The sequence below is a fragment of the Chinchilla lanigera genome, unplaced genomic scaffold, assembly GCF_000276665.1.
Source record: "Chinchilla lanigera isolate Chin_1 unplaced genomic scaffold, ChiLan1.0 scaffold00017, whole genome shotgun sequence".
Lineage (NCBI taxonomy): Eukaryota > Metazoa > Chordata > Mammalia > Rodentia > Chinchillidae > Chinchilla > Chinchilla lanigera.
Window position 1 is genome coordinate 14,120,243 of NW_004955418.1, and position 6,598 is coordinate 14,126,840.

The window sequence follows — 6,598 nt, forward strand, 5'->3', positions numbered from 1 at the left end:
ACTTACAGAAACTCCCAACAATTGAATGCAACTGCTTGTATCTCCTTTTTTTTGTTTGCTGGACTATGGAGGCAGGGTCTTACACCTGCTAAGTGGTTAAATGGCAAATGGATCAATGCATACGCTACCACCGAGCTACAGCTGCACCTCCTTCTGTGACATTTGTAATAAATAATCTAAACTTTTTAGACTAAAAGAGAAGAAAAGTTTTTTCCAAGGTTTAAAACTATATATACTTATAAAATAAGTTGCCTTTCTGAAGTCCACTTACTGTGATTGCTTTCCAGATAAGTGCAGAGAATGATTACTAAGTGTTTACATCTCATGTGGCAGAATAGGTTTTAAGCCACTATAAAATCTTGATTCTGTACCTTGCCCTCATTTTTTTTTTTTTTTTTGGTACTGGGACTACAACTCAGGACCTTGGGATTGCCAGGCAGGCACTTGTGCCACTGAGCTGTATGCTCTGCCCAGTCTTCTTCCATGTGTGTGGTTTTTTTTTGTTTTTTACCTTGCCCTCTTGAATGTAAGGTTTATCTGGAATTCAAGGTTTGGAAATATAACTATTTTGCATTTGCAGTAATGGTGTCTTTAACAAGCCATTTAATAGCACAAGGAGAGGCTTTTGCACTGCTTTCATACAAAATGGCTACAGGTAAATAATTTTACTGAATAGAGATTTTCCAGAAACAAAGTTGTTCCTAAAGGAGAGTGATGTCATAACAAAGCTGTATATCAAGGACAATTGCCCAACATGTGGTCTGTGAAAATTAAGTTTATTACAGGTTTTATGTGATGAGTCACCACGGTCAGCAGGCAAGGTCTTCAGTGTAAATTTTGAATGGACTTTCAGTTCATGGAAAGTGTCAGCAGCTTTTGTATGTAAGACCTTGCAGGCTTCTCCATGTCTCACTTTTGGTTTGTTTTGTTATGAGTGGAGTGAGCCCGGAGCTGTTCCATCTCTCCCAAGAACAGAGCTTTCTTCCTACTCCCTCACTGCTGCCTCCTCTGTCCATTTCAGAGAACTTTCCATTTGCTTCCGGCCTCCTCTGAATTCTTCAGGCCTCAGCTGTCCAAGAGTGCTGCTGCAGTTGCACTACCAAGACACACAAAGCCAAAAACACAGCTTCCCGGTCATTCCAGCAGGCACCCGATAGGAGCACGAAAAGCCTGCCTGAGTTCAGCCCTACTTTCTGAGCAATTTTGAAGTTGCCCAGTATTTAAGGACGTTGTTTTCCTCAGCCTGGTGTTCCAAGTTCTTTACGCCCCGCCAGAGTAGCTGACTCCAAATTTGCTCAAATTACTCCTAAATTATTGTGCTATAGGACAGCTTTTGTGCTGTCCCAACACCTCGTACCTCAGACTACGTGCACAGTTAGACCTCGGTCCTTGCCTGCTTTGAAACTCATCCGATTTGGCCCTCCACACATTTTGATGCAAAAATGTTGTCACTCATTGTCTGGTTTGCTTCTCACGGACAAGCTAGAACTTGTGGGTGGATTGCACCGGGACTCACCACTTTCCAGCTAAAACAATTCCCTTGTTATTTATCCTTCCTGGTACTGGAACTAATTAACGGGGCGAGGGGGGGGCTGCCGAGGTACTTATGTGTTTAGAGCCAGCGTTGTTGCAGCGGTAATTAAGTAAAAATGAGGTCATTAGGGTGGGCCCCGATCCAATGACTCGTATCTGTTAGTAATAAGAGGAAGACAGTGGGACACAGTGATAGACATGAACAGGAGGATGTCGATCTAAAGACAAGGACAGCGGGCAAAGACGAGGATCACAGTGATGTGTTGATAAGCAAAGCAAGGTCCCGGAGTGCCAGCAGGTGTCTGGGGTGGCACCCACCTAACACCTTCATTTCAGATTTCCAGCTGCTAGTACCCCTCACTCCTTTACGTCACGCAGTTTGGACACACCTGTTGTTTTTACGGCCTCCCTAAAAAAAAATTACAACATATTTCAAGCTTCTCTGTAATATTATTTCTTCTATTTCTCTCCCTCCATTTAAAAAAATTCTATCCATGGGGCTGGGGATGTAGCTCAGTGGTAGAGCACTTACATGCACGAGGCTCTGGGTTCTGTCGCCAATGGAATAATAACAGCAAAACCTCTGCTCACTTTAGAATCTGGTCACATCTTCCTTCCTCTGTGACCACTGCCCCCTTGTGAAAGCATCCCTTCAAATCTGAAGGCATGCTCTTTTCTGTGCTAACGCAAATAATTCGTGATGTTCTGCAGAAACTTTAATTGTATTCCCATATCCTCAATCAAGACTCTAAAGAGACCTTGTTTAACCTATTGATATTTCTTAGGTTAGCAACGAAACATGGGTAAGTATTCCCTAAATATTTTTAGTAACATTATCTCCTGGTTGATAAATATACTTAAGTAACTTCATGTATATGGGAAAGATGAGTGACTATTTCAGAAAAGTTACCAAACTTGGCTCAGGTGTTTGTTTCTCTACTTCTTGACTGCAAAGAATTTTGGATGTCAAATAGAGACATAAAAATGGCATCAAAGATTATGACAGACAGCTTCCTGCACCTTTACACTTTCTCCCCTGGGATGACAACGCTGGAGCAAAAGCAGTCCTGTTTCTCAGCATCTCCACCTCGTGCGTCTGACACCACCCCCGGATAAAACACAGCACAAAATGAATGGAGTCATACAGTGACTTTTGAATCACGATGTTGCTCATTGTTCAACACAGTAGGCACATGTGGCTGTTGAACTCTTGGAATGTGGAAAATCTGAATTGACATGTGGTGTCACTACTGCGTACACACCAGATTCTGGTTTTTTTCACACCAAATTTTAAAGACTTCATACAAAATATGTACACATGATGTAAAACAACATGTCTGCTTTCAGTTGCTGTGACAAATATCTCAGATAAATTAACTCAGAGGGAAGATCATTTTATTCTGGCTTACGGTTTCAGTCCTTGGGCAATTGTTCCATGGTTTTGGGCCTGTGGGAAGGCAGAACGTCATGGTGGGGAGGAATGTGTGCTGGAGCAAAGCTGCTTGCATTATGACAGTTAAGAAGTAGAGAAAGAGAGAAAAAAGCTGGGGACCCAAAATCCCCCTTAAGGCCAATGACCTCAACCACCTAATGTCCTTCTACTCGGTCCCTTCTCCTAAAGAATCCACCACCTCCCAACAGTAGCATAGACTGGGGACCAAGTAGCCTGGGCTACAAAGTGAGCTCAAGGCTAGCCTGAACTGCACAGTGAGGCCCTGTCTAAAACACCAAAACAAAAAACAAGCAAACAAACAAAAGAGCCACAGGGCTACAGGAGCAGGGGAAGAGCTGGGTTCCGCAGGTTTGTTGTTGTTTTATTTTTTATTTCTGGCCACTCCCACTAGCTAGAGACACAGCTTTCGGGGATACTACAATGGGGAAAATGAAGTTCTAATTTGAGACTACTCAGGACTCAATGACAAAATGACCAGAAGATTTTGGTATCCGCCCAACAAAATGTTCAAGATGGAAAAGAAATTCCAGCACAACACATTTTTGTAATGATTTTTAAAAAGTAAAACTGTTTCATTTTTTTACTCCAGCAAGCAGAAATGACTGATAATCTGTTATATTTATTAATGTAAGTGCTTTTTGTAAACTTATGACACTATTAATATGTCAAAATAATTTTCTCAACTTGTCCTTTGACTTTTACTTCAATTTGTTACTCAAAGCCCTGCATTATATTAAGTGTTCTGGTTGATTTCACACTCTGAATGAACCTTTTACCATGTATGATTTTGAAATATCATGCTTTGAACATGTGGAAAATATTGCTTCACTGAGTTATACAGACCTCCCAAATGTTGGCACATTTTATTTTATAAAATCAAAAATAAAACCATATTTATTAATAAATGCCACCAGCATCAGACACGAAGTCTCTATTGTGATACTTTGAAGCTTACAACACAGCACAGTTTTCCAAAACACTTTTAGTTAAGAGCTTGCATTTTTCACTGAAAGCAAAATACTGTCATTTATGTCCCTTAAAATGACTGATTCACTTACTTGTTGGTAAGAAAATACTCACCAAATACCCAAGTCAAATAATATTCCTAATTTGCTTGTCAATTGTTCTTTCTAGTAAAATTGTGTCTGGTGACAAAGGCAGCCAGTTCCACTCCCAACTTCATTCACAAGTGCTTTTCTATAATAGAGGCATCGGGGGCCCATTCATGAGATCTCATTTGGGGCACAGAAGATGCAGAAGCCTTCTGTGGAAGGTGTCATGATTTAATCGATGTCATCATTTTTACTGCCTAATCACATAATCATTTTTCCTTTAAACTTTTAAGTTAAATTATTTTTCTTGTGGTTGAGAGTGTAGCTCAGTGGTGGAGCACTTCCCTAACGTGTATAAGGCCCTGGGTTTGATCCCTAAGGCCACAAAAAAAAAAAAAAAAGAGAGGAGAAGAGGGGAAGAAATGCATTAAATGATACATAAAAACAAAAAAGTATATATATGTTAATGGGGTAGCACATGATGCTTCGATACATGTAGCCATTGTAAAATATATAATTGTATAATGTTAACATTCTCCTCAAACAGTTATCATTTTTGTGGTGGAAACATTCTAAATCCTTTCTTCTAGCTTCTTGAGCTTTTAAAATTTTATTGGTACAGTTTAGATATACATAATGATCACATTCATCATAAGGAATTTGTACCTGTATATGATATATCTTGATTCTTTTTCTCCTGGCTTTTTGAAATGAGCCATACACTATTGTTATCTACTACCCACTGTGCACTAGCACACAAGAATTTCTTGTGCTGAGCATGGTGGTGCACACCTGTAATCCCAGAGCTCAGAAGGCTGAGGCTGGAGGACTGCCCTGAGTTCAAGGACAGCCTGGGCTACATAAGCGAGTTCAAGGCCAGCCTGCACTACATAATGAGATCCTGTCTCAAAAAAAAAGAAAGGAAGGAAGGAAGGAGGCAGGCAGGCAAAGAAAGAGAAAGAAAGGAAGAAAGAGAGAGAAAGAAAGAAAGAAAGAAAGAAAGAAAGAAAGAAAGAAAGAAAGAAAGAAAGAAAGAAAAAAGAAAGAGAGAGGGAGGGAGGAAAGAAGGAAGGAAGGAAGGAAGAAAAAGAAAGAAAGGAAGAAAGAAAGAAAGAAAGAAAGAAAAGAAAGAAAGAAAGAAAGAAAGAAAGAGAAAAGAAAGAGAAAAAGAATTCCTTACTTCTTTTCAATGGTGACTTAGTACCATAGATCAACGTTCTCCCTGTCCCTCCCTCTCCCCTGTTCTCCTTGGCCTTAGTAATCACCAGTCTATTCTCCACTTCTACCTTTTAATACATTCTTGATATGAAACTGTCTCTGTGTGTGTGCACATACATATGTGTGCGCATGTGTGATTTGCTAGTGGTAATTTGCTATGACTCAGTGCAAATTCAGTGCTGCTGTCCTGATTTGTGCTAGATTTTTCCCACCAGCGTTTTTGTACCATAGTAAAATAAATATAAACACATTGGCAAATAACATCATAGTGCTACTTCGATAGCTGTGACTCCCTGAAGGGTTGGATGCCTGGGATTCCATGCGGCGTCCTTGGAGAAGCTCTGCTGCACAAGATACCACGATAAGGAATAAAATACAGGCCCACTGATGTGATGCTGAGAGAGACATTTCACACACAATTTTTTCACTAAAGATTGAGCCCAGGGGTACCTTCCCACTGAGCTACATGTCCAGCATCTCCAAACCTTTTTTCTTTTTTAAGGAAGAGCTGTTTCTCAGTGGCAAAAGCGCCTGCCTGGCAAGCGCAAGGTCATGAGTTCGGTTCCCGGTACCGGAGAAAAACCAAAAAAAAAAAAAAAAAAAAAAAAGGAAGAGCTGTTTATTTTGACTGACACCCAGTTCTTTTTATGGGTTTTTTGTTTGTTTGTTTGTTTTAATTTTGAGACAAGACCTCCCTAACGTGCGTAGGCTGGGCTTGAACTCGTTATCCTCCTGCCTCAGCCTCCCTCAGTGTTGAGACTGTAGGTGTGTGCCAACAGATCCAGCTGAGAATGCACTTTTTCATGCCAAATTTACCCAAAGTAACTGTCTATCCGAGACTATCAACTGCACCCACCCCATGGCTAGTTGGTCTCCCCAGCGCACCACCAGGTTAGAGGCTCACTGCGTCTTTGCTGTTGAGTGGGTGTGCACTCAGGGCCAGTCACCAGAATCGCCCTGAGGAGAGTGAATCCGCGCTACTGAGTCCATGCGTCATCTCTGTCCCTGCTGGCACCGCCACTCGCAGAAGCCGAGGGCTTGGGTAATCGGACATCTGGTCTCGCTGGTGACTACAGGACTCCCCCGTCCCTGCCCTCCGGTTGGAGCACAAAGAGAGACCGCAGCGGCTGCCAAGCTTCTCCCCCAAGGTGATTCTTGACTCTATCACGGTAAGTTTCCTGAGGAACACGCTTTTGACTGCACAACCACCTTGCTCTTCTTTTAACTTTTCTCCAGTTTTTATTTTTTATTAGTACACATATAATGATTCCATTCCTTGTGGAGCTGTTGCATGGATATAATCATCTTAATTCTCTTTGCATTCCTTCTCCCTACCCCCCCC